Consider the following 18,625-nt stretch of genomic DNA (forward strand, 5'->3'; position numbering starts at 1 on the left):
TACACTTCAGACACTAACGGAACCTCACTTCGCAATACAAGCCCTTATAGTCCCTCAACGAGAGATTCACACCATACCGTAATTAAACGCCTAATAGACACTCAACGTGAAATACAACGTCTCAATACAAGACCTAACATACAATCAACCAGAGACACACACTGTCTCAATAAAAGACCTAACAGACAATCAACTAGAGACACACACCGTCTCAATAAAAGACCTAATACACACTCAACGAGATACACACCGTCTCAATACAAGGCCTAACAGACAATCAACGAGAGACACACATCGTCTCAACACAAGACCTAACACACACTCAACTAGAGACACACATCGTCTCAACACAAGACCTAACACACACTTAACTAGAGCCACACCGTCACAATACAAGGCCTAACACACACTCAACGAGTGACACACATCGTCTCAATACAAGACCTAACACACACTCAACGAGAGACACATCGTCTCAATACAAGGCCTAACACACACTCAACAAGAGACACATCGTGTCAATACAAGGCCTAACAGACAATCAACGACAGACACACACTGTCTCAATACAAGGCCTAACACACATTAAACTAGAGACACACATCGTCTCAATACAAGGCCTAACAGACACTCAACGAGAAACACATCGTTTCAATACAAGGCTTCACACACACTCAACGAGACACACAGCGTCTCAAAACAAGGCCTAACAGACCCTCAACGAGACACACACATCGTCTTAATACAAGGCCTAACAAACACTTAACGAGACACACACCGTCTCAAAACAAGGCATAAAAGACACTCAACGAGACACACACCGTCTGAATGCAAGGCCTAAAAGACCCTCAACGAGACACACACCGTCTCAAAACAAGGCATAACAGACACTCAACGAGACACACACCGTCTGAATGCAAGGCCTAACAGACACTTAACGAGACACACATCGTCTCAATAAAAGGCCTAACACACACTCAACGAGACACACACCGTCTGAATACAAGGCCTAACAGACAATCAACGAGACACATACCGTCTCAATACAAGGCCTAACAGACACTCGATGAGAGACACACCGTCTCAATACAAGGCCTAACACACACTCAACGAGAGACACATCGTCTCAATACAAGGCCTAACACACACTCAACGAGAGACACATCGTCTCAATACAAGGCCTAACACACATTCAACGAGATACACACACCGTCTGAATACAAGGCCTAACAGACACTCAACGAGACACACACCGTCTGAATGCAAGGCCTAACAGACACTAAACAAAAGACACACACCGTCTCAATACAAGGCCTAATACACACTCAACGAGAGACACATCATCTCAATACAAGGCCTAACACACACTCAACCAGACACACATCGTCTCAATACAAGGCCTAACACACACTCAACGATAGACACATCGTCTCAATACAAGGCCTAACACACACTTAACGAGAGACACACACCGTCTCGATACAAGGCCGTAAACACACTCAACGAGAGACACACATCGTCTCAATACAAGGTCTAACAGACACTCAACGAGACACACATCGTCTCAATACAAGGCCTAACACACATTCATCGAGAGACACATCGTCTCAATACAAGGCCTAACACACACTCAACAAGAGACACATCGTCTCAATACAAGGCCTAACACACTCTCAACGAGAGACACACATCGTCTTAATTCAAGGCCTAACAGACACTTAACGAGAGACAAACACCGTCTCAATACAAGACCTAACATACACTCAACGAGAGACACATCGTCTCAATACAAGACCTAACAGACACTCAACGAGAGACACACATCGTCTCAATACAAGGCCTAACATACATTAAACTAGAGACACACATCGTCTCAATACAAGACCTAACATACATTAACCTAGAGACACACATCGTCTCAATACAAGACCTAACAGTCATTAAACTTGAGACACACATCGTCTCAATACAAGACAAAAAATACTTTAACATAGAGACACACATCGTCTCAATACAAGACCTAACAGACATTAAACGAGAGACACACACTGTCTCAAAACAAGGCCTAACACACATTAAACTAGAGACACACATCGTCTCAATACAAGGCCTAACAGACACTCAACGAGAAACACATCGTCTCAATACAAGGCCTAACACACACTCAACGAGACACACACCGTCTCAAAACAAGGCCTAACAGACCCTCAACGAGACACACACACCGGCTGAATACAAGGCCTAACAAACACTTAACGAGACACACATCGTCTCTAAACAAGGCCTAACAGACACTCAACGAGACACACACCGTCTGAATGCAAGGCCTAACAGACACTTAACGAGACACACATCGTCTCAATACAAGGCCTAACACACACTCAACGAGACACACACCCTCTGAATGCAAGGCCTAACAGACACTCAACGAGACACACATCGTCTCAATACAAGGCCTAACAGACACTCGACGAGACACATACCGTCTCAATACAAGGCTTAACACACACTCAACGAGAGACACATCATCTCAATACAAGGCCTAACACACACTCAACGAGAGACACATCGTCTCAATACAAGGCCTAACACACACTCAACGAGAGACACACACCGTCTCAATACAAGGCCTAACAGACACTCAACGAGACACACACCGTCTGAATACAAGGCCTAACAGACACTTAACGAGACACACACCGTCTCAATACAAGGCCTAACAGACACTAAACGAAAGACACACACCGTCTCAATACAAGGCCTAAGAGACACTCAACGAGACACACACCGTCTCAATACAAGGCCTAACAGACACTCGATGAGAGACACACCGTCTCAATACAAGGCCTAACACACACTTAACGAGAGACACACACCGTCTCGATACAAGGCCTTACACACACTCAACGAGAGACACACATCGCCTCAATACAAGGTCTAACAGACACTCAACGAGACAAACATCGTCTCAATACAAGGCCTAACACACACTCAACAAGAGACACATCGTCTCAATACAAGGCCTAACACACACTCAACGAGAGACAAACACAGTCGCAATACAAGCCCTAACAGAAACTCAATGAGAGACACACGCCGTCTCAATACAAGGCCTAACAGACACTCAACGAGAGACACATCGTCTTAATTCAAGGCCTAACAGACACTCAACGAGAGACACACATCGTCTCAATACAAGACCTAACATGCATTAAACTAGAGACACACATCGTCTAAATACAAGACCTAACATACATTAAACTAGAGACACACATCGTCTCAATACAATACCTAACAGACATTAAACTAGAGACACACATCGTCTCAATACAAGGCCTAACACACACTCAACAAGAGACACATCGTCTCAATACAAGGCCTAACACACACTCAACGAGAGACAAACACCGTCGCAATACAAGCCCTAACAGAAACTCAACGAGGGACACACGCCGTCTCAATACAAGCCCTAACAAACACTCAACGACAGACACACGCCGTCTCAATACAAGGCCTAACAGACACTCAACGAGGGACACATCGTCTTAATTCAAGGCCTAACAGACACTCAACGAGAGACACACACCGTCTCATTACAAGACCTAACAGACACTCAACGAGAGACACATCGTCTTAATTCAAGGCCTAACAGACACTCAACGAGAGGCACACACCGTCTCAATACAAGACCTAACAGACACTCAACGAGAGACACACATCGTCTCAATACAAGACCTAACATACATTAAACCAGAGACACACACCGTCTCAATACAAGACCTAACACACACTCAACTAGAGACACACACCGTCTCAACACAAGGCCTAACAGACACTCAACTAGAGACACACACCGTCTTAATACAAGGCCTAACACACACTCAACTAGAGACACACATCGTCTCAATACAAGACCTAACACACACTCAACGAGAGAAACACACCGTCTCAACACAAGGCCTAAGAGACATTTAACTAGAGACACACACCGTGTCAACTCAAGGCCTAACACACACTCAACTAGAGACACACACCGTCTCAATACAAGACCTGACACACACTCAACGAGAGAAACACATCGTCTCAATTCAAGGTCTAACAGACACTTAACGACTCAACGAGAGACACACACCGTCTCAATACAAAACCTAACACACACTCAACGAGAGACACACATCGTCTCAACACAAGGCCTAACACACACTCAACTAGAGACACACACCGTCTTAATATAAGGCCTAACACACACACAACGACAGACACACCGTCTAAATACAAGGCCTAACACACACTCAACGTGAGACACACACCGTCTCAATACAAAACCTAACAGACACTCAACGAGAGACATACATCGTCTCAATACAAGGCCTAACACACACTCAGTGATAGACACGCCGTCTCAATACAAGGCCTAACACACACTCAACGAAAGACACATCGTCTCAATACAAGGCCTGACACACACTCAGTGAGAGACACGCCGTCTCAATACAAGGCCTAACACTCACTCAACGAAAGACACATCGTCTCAATACAAGGCCTAACACACACTCAACGAGAGACACATCGTCTCAATACAAGGCCTAACACTCACTCAGTGAGAGACACGCCGTCTCAATACAAGGCCTAACACACACTCAACGAAAGACACATCGTCTCAATACAAGGCCTAACACACACTCAGTGAGAGACACGCCGTCTCAATACAAGGCCTAACACACACTCAACGAGAGACACATCGTCTCAATACAAGGCCTAACACACACTCAACGAGAGACACATCGTCTCAATACAAGGCCTAACACTCACTCAACGAGAGACACATCGTCTCAATACAAGGCATAATACACACTCAACGAAAGACACACATCGTCTCAATACAAGGCCTAACACACACTCAGTGAGAGACACGCCGTCTCAATACAAGGCCTAACACACATTCAACGAGAGCCACATCGTCTTACTACAAGGCCTAACACACACTCAACGAAAGACACGCCGTCTCAATACAAGGCCTAACACACACTCAACGAAAGACACGCCGTCTCAATACAAGGCCTAACACACACTCAGTGAGAGACACGCCGTCTCAATACAAGGCCTAACACACACTCAACGAAAGACACATCGTCTCAATACAAGGCCTAACACACACTCAGTGAGAGACACGCCGTCTCAATACAAGGCCTAACACACACTCAACGAAAGACACATCGTCTTAATACAAGGCCTAACACACACTCAACGAGAGACACATCGTCTCAATACAAGGCCTAACACTCACTCAACGAAAGACACACTTCGTCTCAATACAAGGCATAATACACACTCAACGAAAGACACACATCGTCTCAATACAAGGCCTAACACACAATCAGTGAGAGACACGCCGTCTCAATACACGGCCTAACACACATTCAACGAGAGCCACATCGTCTTACTACAAGGCCTAACACACACTCAACGAAAGACACGCCGTCTCAATACAAGGCCTACACACACTCAACGAAAGACACGCCGTCTCAATACAAGACCTAACACACACACTCAACGAAAGACACACACCGTCTCAATAAAAGGCTAAACACACACTCAACGAGAGACACACATCGTCTTCAATACAAGGCCTAACACACACTCAACGAAAGACACACATCGTCTCAATACAAGGCTTAACACACACTCAACGAGAGACACGCCGTCTCAATACAAGGCCTAACACACACTCAACGAGAGACACATCATCTCAATACAAGGCCTAACACACACTCAACGAAAGACACACATCGTCTCAATACAAGACTTAACACACACTCAACTAGAGACACACATCGTCTCAATACAAGGCCTAACACACACTCAACGAAAGACACACATCGTCTCAATACAAGGCCTGACACACACTCAGTGATAGACACGCCGTCTCAATACAAGGCCTAACACACACTCAGTGATAGACACGCCGTCTCAATACAAGGCCTAACACACCCTCAACGAAAGACACGCCGTCTCAATACAAGGCCTAACACACACTCAAAGAAAGACATACATTGTCTCAATACAAGGCCTAACACACACTCAGTGATAGACACGCCGTCTCAAAACAAGGCTTAACACACACTCAAAGAAAGACATACATCGTCTCAATACAAGGCCTGACACACACTCAGTGATAGACACGCCGTCTCAATACAAGGCCTAACACACACTCAAAGAAAGACATACATCGTCTCAATACAAGGCCTGACACACACTCAGTGATAGACACGCCGTCTCAATACAAGGCCTAACACACACTCAAAGAAAGACATACATCGTCTCAATACAAGGCCTAACACACACTCAGTGATAGACACGCCGTCTCAATACAAGGCCTAACACACACTCAAAGAAAGACATACATCGTCTCAATACAAGGCCTGACACACACTCAGTGATAGACACGCCGTCTCAAAACAAGGCTTAACACACACTCAACGGAAGACACACACACCGTCATATTACAAGGGGAGATACATCGTCTCAATACAAGGCCGAACAGACACTCACCGAGAATTACAACGTCTTAATACACAACTTATTGCTTACATAAACAGTACAATAACATTAGTTAATGTTATAATGAACTTTTATTGATTGGCTACTTCATTGTTAAGTTGATGAACGATGTAACACTATCTTACAAGTTTGTCAACTAGCTAACGCGCTTTCTTCTTTGGTTTTAACTTAAAGTTCAAAGTGATCATAAAGGACCATAATTTGCGAAAGTACTACATTATTGCAAGTTTTAATTAGGTTCACTTTTCTGGACCTCAAACATACCAATATACTGTTTACAGGTAATGGTGTCCCTATCTGAACCAATACTATATACACTGTGTTAATAAGCACTTATTTTGAGTTGGTTCTCCGCACGTGTCCCCGGGCTACTAACGGAAGCTGTAGTGTCCACCATCGTCGTAATTCCATATATTGACATGGCTAAGCCTAATTGGTCTAGTTAGGATACTTGTGCTCAAAGCACTCTATATCGAGCTTAGGCCTAATTGATTTTATTCAATTACATCTAACATTTATCAGAGGCGGTAATCACGTGGTACATTGTTTTGATACCAAGCACTAAAAAAATGCTGCGCCCAGTGAGACGGTATGTATTTTTTATTTATTTTCTCTCCATAATCAAACAATTAAAATTCCTAACATCAACCATGTTCCAGCGCCCAATTTTCCCTGTAATATGGTACCTTCATTTTGTCAGACAGTTCTGTAGTTTACTTGGAATGCGTGTCACAAGTTTTCAATCGAGACGAAATGTGCTGCGGAAATCTTTGAACCAAGCATGAACTGTCCATTTTTTCAAAATTTCGTCCGTAATATACGCAATTTCGTTTACATAAAAATTCATAAACATTGACCGTACACCTATCGATATGCCCTAAGTTATTTTTCCATAGCAACGTACGCATTTTGCGGATATAACGCTACAACCGTTTTTCGAACCAAGCACTTACGAAATATTATTCGAACCAAGCACTTCATCATTTTATACGCTTGATGTCTTTCTTTTTCAGGCTGATAAACAAGCCGTTCAACAGCTGGAAACGCATACTACTCCTGTAGCATAGTACTATAAAGGTTGTATATGTATTCTTATAATGTACTATACCATTTAATTTCAAGAAGAATTTTATTGAACAGTCCGAGCATCGTTATTTTTATGGTAAAAATCTTATTTAAAAACAATATAACACAATTTCTCCGCTCAGAGTTATTTGAAAATCATGATCTATTTAAACATTCATCGAATATATGGATTTGAAGTTATATAAAAACTATAACAGGAAATGTTTCTGCAATGACTGCACCATGTTAGCGGTATTTTTTTTTCGTCTATACACTTACTCGCATAATGTAATGGCCATTTCTTTGTATACGTCACAACAATTCATTCCTAAGTACTATTTTGTTGTGATTGTTTATTTTAACTCATAACTAAACTAATGTATTTTCAATTAACAGGTATCATGCATTTGACTTATCATCACGGAAAAGGTTGACAGGCCGGAAAATAAACGACTGTTTCAACAGATAGAAACGCCTCGCTGAAGGGCAATCTGGGTGTGCGTTGGGAGAAAGCCAGTAGAAATGACTCGAAAATGGTTACTACAAAGCGGATAGGCTTGGAATAAATAACGATTTACCATAGTATTTATTCATTGTGAAGTGTACTGAACTTCATTGTACATTGTTCATCTCTACTGAGTACAATATTTTCGCATATTTAACGTTTAAAATAAACAAAGAGAATATATGTTGCTATACATTTTTAGCTCTTAACATTGTATGCGTCTGTCGAATTGTCTCTTATTGATCTGCATACCTTAAAATATTGTATTTATTAGCATCAAAACTATATCAATTAACAGTCAGCTTATAAATTTCTTATACCTTATGAGTATTAGTTTCGGGAAATGGCTGAGGAACAAATAATCAATTCGAATAAATGTTTATTATTTTCATTATTTTTATGACAAAAGCATGCAGTGTGAAATCAACACACATAACTAACGTAACAGTAGTATGAGTGTATGTATAGAATGTGTATAAACCATTGTTAACATGAACATGTTATATTCATGTAGTAAATATTGTATAATTATACTTTGACTTATGAAAATACATACAACCATGAACAAATTACACCAATTAAACAAAAATCGAGAACTGTATCATTAACATAGTAATTACGAATCGCAAACATAAACTGAAGATTATCCCAGTTTGATATAACATTCAATTGGGTTAAGAACCGATCATCGCAAGCAGATGAAAACATTAGTCTGTTTAAAAAATATAAAAAAAACAGTTCACTCAATCACTTATTTGCGTACTTCTGGACGCTTCTATAGTAGCTCAGGCCGGAACGTGAAGCGTATTCTTTACCACAGCTACATTTTCTCCCCTCGGTGAGATAACAGATGAACCACCAGATCTCGTCGAATGTGGTATTTAGCACACAAAATTTCACATTCGATCTGGGCGTCTGTATGTACCATTATCCGATGGTTAAACAAATCCCCATTTGTGGCGAACGCTTTGTCACAGTCGTTACACTGGCTCTGCATTTCCTCACTTTGGGCACAACCTCTGAAATATGATTTAATAACTATTTTAAGAATATTTGTATCCTGTATTTGCAAATTGTAACATTTAAAATATTTCTTTATATTTAAGTTAATATTTCATATGCATAAACATAAATGTAACGACTTCGAAATATGGCAATCTGAAACGGATAGTTTACCTGTGGCGTTTTGAGTGGCTTTGACTAAAGAACATAAGATCACAGCATCTGTATGGTGCTGAGCCTGTATGTTTTCTTAAATGTATACTTAATGCGCCTTTGGTCTTGTATGATTTCCAACAATGTCGGCATAACATATTCTGCAACAATACAAAAATTATATAGTGCTTGGTTCGAATAATATTTCGTAAGTGCTTGGTTCGAAAAACGGTTGTAGCGTTATTACCGCAGAATGCGTACGTTGCTATGGTAACATACCTTAGGGCATATCGATAGGGCTACATGCAATGTTCATAAATAGCTCTGTAAACGAAATTGTGTATATAAATGACGAAGTTTTGAAAAAATGGACAGTTCATGCTTGGTTCAAAGTTTCCGCAGCACATTTCGCCTCGATTGAAAACTTGTGACACGCATTCCAAGTAAACTACAGAACTGTCTGACAAAATGAAGATACCATATTACAGGGAAAATTGGGCGCTGGAACATGCTTGATGTTCGAAAATTTAATTGTTTAATTATGGAGAGAAAATAAACAAAAATACATACCATCTCACTGGGCGCAGCATTTTTTTAGTGCTTGGTATCAAAACAATGTATCACGTGATTACCGCCTCTGTTTATGTTCCAATAATATTTTGTGGCGGATCCGCGGTCTAGTGGTAACACATTTGACAATCAATCCAGGGGTCGCAGGTTCGATTCCGCGTCACGTCACTAAAACTACTAATGCACGTTAAAGAACCAGGGTAGCTCTAACCAGAGTTACATTCTGTCTGTGCACTATGCTTAAAAAAATGACTATTAATCTTAACGGAGCACTCGCCGAGTGGGCAAGGCCCGAGTGCGAGTATATATAAGCTAACACCACCACCGTTCCAATATCCGTCCGCCCGGTTAGCTCAATCGGTAGAGCGTTGGACTGTGAATCGAGTGACCCGGGTTCGATTCCCGGGCGGACCAGGTCACTTCTGATGTGATTGGTTATGAAATCCCTTTTACGACCATTCGCACTGTACCACTGCCCCTGGCATGAACCGAAGTTGTCAGTTCCTTGCAGAGGTGAAGGCACCTAGTACTGGTTAACCGCCTGATAGTCTGCCCAGGATAGGTGTGCGGTGGTTGAACTGTCATTCTGGGACCCTTCAATTTGCTCACGCCGGGACCCGGAGTATAAACTACTTGCACCACCACCGTTCCAATATCAGTCTCATGAAACTATCGTGTGTATATGAGCATGCTTCAACAAAGACATGCAATACTGCAACCAGGTTATCTCATGCTCGGATATTGAAAACATATCTGGTACCTAGAATGACTAAGATGAAAAAGTCGTAATAATATTTGAGAACAATGGGAAGCACTGCCGCTCTAAGAGGACGCTTGGAAACTAATATCCGGAACATCGTGGACGAGATAGAGCATAATCGCCATTTACAACTACAACTATTGTTGTCATGAACTATTTAATTCGATAAAAGCAATGCTTGTGCCAAACATTTGCTCTCAATACTGAAAACTATAAGATTTCTTCTTCTATTTTCTTAGTACAGCTGTTCTTAAAATACTGTCATTCAAAGACTTTCTTAATAACTCAACTTGTCTTCTAATTGTATTTGATGAGAAAAAAAACTTTAAAAGAAACTGCATCAAAATATAAAATGCATTGGCAAAATGGTATTGTGATATTTGTTTTGACCCGTCGCACATGCCATAAATTTTTGAACATTAAGTTAAATGTTCCAACGATTTCTGTCGAATGTCTTCATGTACCGTGACCACGTAAGTTATTTTTCCTGGTTTGGGAATAATATGAATTTATTCCTCACAGACTCTTCTTTGTGACAAACAATGGATTTACAATGATATTTTTCACAGTTTTTTTACCTTAATTGCTATTTTTTATTCAAATGAAACTGTGATGGGCGGATCAAGATTCTGATGTCATGATGGGATTTTTAGGGTCGAAATCTTTTGACTTGTGGTCCTTCAACGGAACCAAAATTGTTATTTAGCTAATATTGACAAATGATGTGAACATGGACAAGCAATCGATTTTCTTTATAGATATTACTACGAGACAGATTGCGATTTGACAAGTGTCCGTCGTTAAAACGGTTGCCGTGAAATAAAGTATAGTCCATGATAATTCAGATTGATTGTTAGGTAAAAGTCAGAACTAATTAAAAAATCATTTTGTAGAATAAAATGTGTATGCAAGTGGTACAAGCAATGGCCTCTGTTACACACTTATGTGAGTCATTGTAATTTGGTGAACACATTTTCATATACGGCACGATATTATATACCTCTGTTGAATTATCACCATAGCGGTTTCATACTGTAATAAAACACTAAAATAGAATACCAAAACAACAAGCTAAACAGCTGTGCAGCTACTGAATGTAATATAAAACAGGTAAGCATTATTAGCAACTATGTTTGAACATAATACCAGCATTCGCAATGCATTTAATATTTTTCTTCTAGAAATGTAAACCACACATAAACATGATATACTAAGCTCTGCCAATCATTGTGTGCGATTGCCATTTCGTTTTCTGAAAAAAATAAGTAACGACGTGTTTTCGGTGTAATTTTCTTAAATTATATACGGTTGCAACTAGTTCCCGATTCAAGGAAATTACCTTTGACCGAAAACCAATTTAAAGGTAAAATAACAAAAAACGCACAAAATTTAATTTCTGTATTCGTAACGCATTTTTACTGCAATCTTTTGATCAATGAAAATGACAGCTTACCATGAAAAACAATTTCATATTTGCTCTTCCTCTCATTAACAGAAACAAACTATCCATTCATAAGAAGCCGCATTTCAGTGCGTCGCCTATGAACGTTGTACAGTAGGTTTGGGTTTGGCAGAGTGTAGAAATCACCAGAACGAAAAAGTCAATGTACGGCACACTTGCCCTGTTCTTCGATCAAACATCAGTAGAGACGCGACTTTTTCCGAACTACCCTCACTGCAAAGAAGTTTGTAGCGATTTCATCTTTGAAGAAAGGAATTAGGTAATGTTCTTTCATGATTATCGAAATTAAGTAATGTTTAAGCAATAAATTCAAACTCCCTTAGGAATATAGTGAAATATTTGTGCAGTTAAGTTTTTGTACGATAATAAAGTGGAGATTAGTGAAATGCAGTTCAATGTCGTGTTCTAAAATGTAACTTTTTCATTTGCCATACTTGAGATGTGGCCGTTGGCATTATATGTAAAACTAACACTGTTGGCACAGTTTCTGGTAAAATGATTGTATTTCTGCAATACAAGTGTGTCTTGTATCGATACCCCATTTTGTTAAAAACAATCGAAGGTGTTGGTTTATTAAAAATTTGCTAAAGTGACACTCTTATTCAATATCAATACATACACATGTAGAACAAACATCAACTTTGACTGATAGACCTTTGACTACTTACTAAATAATGCATTTATGGAGAATATTTATTACTAATAACAAGTTGGTGAATGCTAAAAGATTTACTGTGATCTACTATAGTCCCATATAGTAGGAACACCGCATTTTATGCACATTTCTTTCAAATTAAACTCGGTATCCTTCATAAGAACAATTGTTTTCGATTTTGGGAATATTAAAACAATAGTATTAAATGTGCTTATTTGGGTGTAAGAGTTCATCTTTAAAGTTCTAAATCAATAAAATGTTGATATAATACATAACCCGAAATAGTACTACAAGTTTAGGCAGGCGAATTGCTCACATTTTAAACTTAATGAAACTTTAACCCATTTTAAAGACATTTTGATTCTGACAATGAATTCTTACGTAGCCAAAGATAGCCATGTGGCTCTGACAATGAATTCTTACGTAGCCAAAGATAGCCATGTGGCTCCAATTTCAACTTGGGGAAATATCAGAGAATAAAAGAAGCTTCCTGCCAATATTGATTTAGTTTGGAGGGACGATTGATCATGATAATTACAGAGATTTTCAAGGTTTCCAATGTCGCATTTTGATGTGTAGTCGTTCAGCTTTTGGTCCTTCGAGATTGTTTTAGAAAATGTTATACCAACAGTATTTGATCGGGTGTTGGCGGTGTGAAGGATTTCATCACTTTCAGTGGCAGTATGAAGGATTTCACCACATGCAATGACCGTTTTGAAGCATTTGATTACGTTAAATGGCAGTGTGAAGCATTGTATCACTTTTGATGGCAGTGTGAACAATTGCGATGTGAAGTGTGCTGCTATTCTGATACTTCGACGTATTTTATGTTTCTTTCAGAATTTGCTTATTTCAATAACACATTCCTGATATTCCTGTACAATTTTCAAATAAAGAAACGTATAAAAATGACATACTTCCGTTCTGTGATTGGATATACAGCGACTTAAAAAAATATGAACGCTTTGACAATCAGTTAAAAATAAACCCTTTCATTGCATTAGTTGTAATATATTTTCTACAATCAAACATCCAATTGAAACCCCAAGCAATAACACCTGTATTATACAGAAATCTCGCCTATAACTGCCCATAGAAGCATAAACCATACAAGATGTAAGGATAGAAAACACCCAGCACATTCTTCAGTGTTGCGTTCAATCAACGAGCATTCGTTGCATTCATATGCTTTTGCGAACAATGCTTTGTGAAGAAAACATTGGCTTTTGTGTTCGCAAATGTTGCTTTATTGTAAGTTCAGAGAAATGATGGAAACATATCTGGCAATGTCACCATTTTAGCCGCTCCTCCTTCACCACAGCAGCCCACACATTGGATCGTTTTACTAACCAGCTAAGACTATGAAGCTTCTATGAAACTGACGTGCTGCAATGTTGCTAAATAAATTCAAATGGGAGCAACAGTTACTCAAAGTAATTCATCCACCGGCTTTTATATTTTGAATAAAGCATTGTCGCATGATTCTTTTACAAACTAAGCATGTAAGAAATGGTCCCCATCTGGAGAAAAATAAATATTTACATAACAAATGTTTTCCTTTATACCGAAAGGATTTTGTTGTTTTCACCAGAAATCTAATTGTGTTCATTACTAATCGTTATTCAACTCCACTCACAATGTTTTTATCGAGCCAATCATCGAAACTAGTTTAACTAAGTTCTGGCCCAACTTTAAGTGTTACAGCATAGATAACGAAATGTTTTTATTTAACAAGAAACTTAATGAAAAAAACAGAAAAGTTGTCGGCCAGGTTAATTAACGGGAATGTAGACGACCTAGTTTAAACATAAGTCGGTTACGTATTGATACGCACTGTACAGGTGAGTGATAAACACTTTTTATAGGATTGCAAAAGTGTGTTTACCCAATAAGTATAAAGTAATGCTCTGTTGCAAATTATTGCAAGTTAAATTGATATGCCAGTGCTACCTTATTAGATTATATAGATAATAATGACATATCTAAAAATGAAATATGTAGGACAGCGTTTAACTCATCTAACAAAAATAAGTCGCAGCACAAAGAAAGAGCTTTAAACAATGCGGAAATATAAGCATAACTTTATAATAAGTCAGTTGTTATTGTGGTTGCTGGTGCCCTTCCCAGCAGAAATCATGTTTTGCTAATAACAATTCATATCGAAGAAAAAAGGGGCATTGTTATTATTATAAATAGCTCAACAAAGAAATTTCAAACAACTTCATTCATAAACACAGAAAATGACAATGCAAAAGGGAGAAATAGTACATAGAGGATATTTGTTTATTTCAGTTTAATATCATATTTTATTTAACGAGTGTCATAGAAAAAACATGACACGAGTGAAATTAAATACAATCTTACACTGAAATTTATAAATTTACAAAGGCGATTAAATTAAAAGTTAAGAGAAAAATAAATGTATCAAAAGGTAAATGAAGGAGGTAAAAAAAAATAGGCCACCAGATAGTGAAGTGCTTGATTACATACATTTTATAAATTCATTTCTCACGAAAAAGAAATGATATCCAACATCAGTTGATGCAATTGAATGAAATAATGAAATCAATAGGAAAGATGACAGAGGTATGTATGCTGCTGGCAAATATTTAAATATAAAGCCAGGAAGCATTAAAATGTGTTACGCCGGATCACATAGTGTTAAAAGTTTCTTTTCAAAGAATAAAGATAGAACAAGATGGAAAATTGAATACCTAAAGGCATAAATATTTCTTTTTAAAGTATATACGGATGAGATTACTAAAACCAATTTTGATGGTAGACAATATTGTATTAACACCGATAAAAATATCTAAGGATAATACATTAATTCTGCTGCATATGACATAACATAACATAACATAATTTTATAAAGAATTAAGCATATACCTCTTATCATCATTTACATGTTAATAGATCACAAATGTACACATACACAAAGAATGGCATACAACACCATTACCAATTACCAAAAAACGCATTTCATCTCATATAATTACACGAGAGAAGGAAATGATACAAAATACTATTGCACAGTATTATAAATAGTATCTCTTAATTTAGAGGCTTTAATAATATATACAGCTATTTTATGCAGGAGCTGTTTACTCTTTACATTAAGTAGTTTAACAAATTTGAAACATGCTAGGCCTGTTTGTATAATACGGAGGGATATAGTCTCTCCTTAAGTCACTATATACATCACATACAATCATAAAATGATATTCGTCTTCAATATCGTTCCTGTTACATAGTTCACATTTTCTATCTTGTCTAGGTATTCGTGTGTATCTGCCCCTTTCAATATTAAGCTTATGTGAGCTCAATCTCATTTTTGAAATAGCTTGTCTGTGCTTAAAGTTGTCTAACACTCCATAGGGTAGTATAAATGTCTTTAAGCCTTAATCTAAATTGAGCAATAAAGCATTTAACATTTATTACCGAGTCCCTCAAAAACCCACACATCATTAAAACCAGTCTGCCGAAGCATTTCTTTAATATTTGAAAGCCAATTACTTTCGTTATTATCACATTTTCGTAACATATTAACATATATAGCATACACCATACAATTGTTATCATAGCAACTTATAAGCTTAAACCAATATTTAATAATGCGTATCTTTCTGCTGATTATCAATGGTTACCTTCCAGTTTCACCATACAGTCCATTATAACTGGTTGACATTTTAACACCTAACTTTTGATTTAAAAACTTTCTATGCAGTTTCTCAATATTGTCAGCACTAGAGAATCCCCACAGTTCACAGCAATAGCTAAGTACTGAAGTTAAATAAGTATTAAACAAATCAAAAGTCATCTTTAACGGTATACACATATCTTTTATAATATTATTTAATGAAGATACAGATTTAAGTCCTTTACTGGCCAAGTTTTCAATACCCTTTGTATATGTGCCCTTTGAGGTCATTACAAAACCTAGATAATTAAAGTTTTCTACCACTTCGATTTGGCTCCCTTTAAACGTGAATAGTTCACGCCCAGTCAGTTGCCCACCTTTCCTAAATATCATAATTTTAGTCTTTTCTATATTCACTGTCAATTTCCACTGCATACAATAACTGTCGAGCTGATTGAGGTGTAATTGTAATCCTTGAGCGCTGTCACTAAGCAATGCACAATCGTCTGCAAACATGATTAGGAATATAGATAATTGGTCAAGTGTTAACCCGTTATTTATGTTTTCTTGCATGTGGTGTTCCAGATCATTGACGAAGAGGGAAAATAATATCGGAGATGTAATCTCCCCTTGGAATAGGCCCACATCACTAGTACAGTAGTCCGACAGCGTATTCATATGCTTCACGCACGATTTCACATTACTGTACATTGCCCGAACAATTTTCAATAATTTACCATCAATGCCTTCTTTAACTAACTTAAACCACAATGCCTGGCGATTAATTAAATCATAACACTTAGAGTAGTCAATAAATGCAGCATACACTCTTTTGTTCTCATTCAAATACATCTTTACAATACTATGTAAAATGAAAATAGCGTCCGTCGTACTATGGCCTGCTTTGAACCCAAATTGCGCATCCGTCAATTGATCATACTTAAGCGACAATTTCTTCAAACGTTCATTTACAATGCTCGTGAACAGTTTTCCCAGGCAGCTTATCAGCGTTATACCCCTGTTATTGTTCACATTTGAGGCTGGTTGCTTCTTAAGATTGGAACTATAATTCCGGACGACCATTTTGTGGGGAACACACCATCGTTAAGGATCCTGTTAAATAGAATATTTAAAGGTCTCAATAAAATGTCCGCACATTCAATGATATATTCATTTAAAACATTCTCAATACCATAAGCTTTGTTCCTTTTTATTCGTTTTACTGCAGCTTAAATCTCCTCATCTGATATTAACACATCTAGCTCCTCATACATGGTCTGTCTATTGTTTGTATGTTCATCAAAATCATTTATAAACTCGTCTACCTCATCATGTTCATTTTCGGGGACTTTTGCCAGTGCCTCGAAGTGTTTTACAAAATCCTGTAAGTTAATACTTTCATCAACGGATTGTTTCCTTTTCTTAAACTTCTTCCAAAACTTTCTAGGTTCAGTTCGTCGTAAATCATTCATTTGTCGACATTGTTCTAACTTGTATTTATTCTTTACCTTTCTCACACAGTATTTATAATCCTTTTTGCAATTTTGAATAATTTCAAAGTTTTCAACAGTTCTATTACAACTATACCTCTCTATTGCATCTCTATATGCTACTAACTTATTTCTACACTCGAAATTAAACCAAGCTTTATGTTCAGAATAGTTGCTATCAACAAATGCGCTGGATTTAGGGTTAACCTTGCGTTTGTAATATTTATCAGCTTTATCAATAATATAGTCTGTCAACGTCGAAGTAGCATCATCATGTCTTGGTATATATCGGACCTAAAACTGTCTTTACTATCCGCTGACCATGTACTGCACTTTTTCAGACTGCGTCTTATTACAAGGTGTCCCATATTCAACTTTTAACTTTAACATTAATGGGGCATGGTTCGAAAATACATTGTAATTATCTACTGTATAATCTGTAAAACACGGTATAAATTTAATTATTGAAATTTAAATAACATGTTTTAAACTAAATGAGAATAAAGAACAATGAGTGCTATAGAATTAAATTTAAACGTGTAAAAGCGTGCGTGGGTTCTGTGCTTCACTTGCACTTTTATCTGTTCTTTGTAGATGGAAACATGTTTTGGACTTTAAACACCCACTGTAATGGTTCTTTTTGTCTGCTGCCTTGTGAGTATTGCACCATTTCACATAGGTATGTTTGTTGCGTGTATTTTTCAATAACATATTAAAGACCGTCAACATAAAATAGCATTCTGGGAATCAATAGTACCGGTT

At 38.1% G+C, this 18,625-nt stretch overlaps 1 non-coding gene across 1 annotated transcript; it reads left to right on the forward strand.

Annotated features, from left to right (window-relative positions):
• Positions 1–10,198: 10,198 nt before the first annotated feature.
• On the forward strand, positions 10,199–10,275 carry Trnah-gug (transfer RNA histidin (anticodon GUG)). The gene has a single exon. It is a non-coding gene; the product is annotated as a tRNA-His (tRNA).
• Positions 10,276–18,625: the final 8,350 nt, after the last annotated feature.

Source organism: Mya arenaria, chromosome 2, assembly GCF_026914265.1.
Source record: "Mya arenaria isolate MELC-2E11 chromosome 2, ASM2691426v1".
In the NCBI taxonomy this organism is placed as follows: Eukaryota; Metazoa; Mollusca; class Bivalvia; order Myida; family Myidae; genus Mya; species Mya arenaria.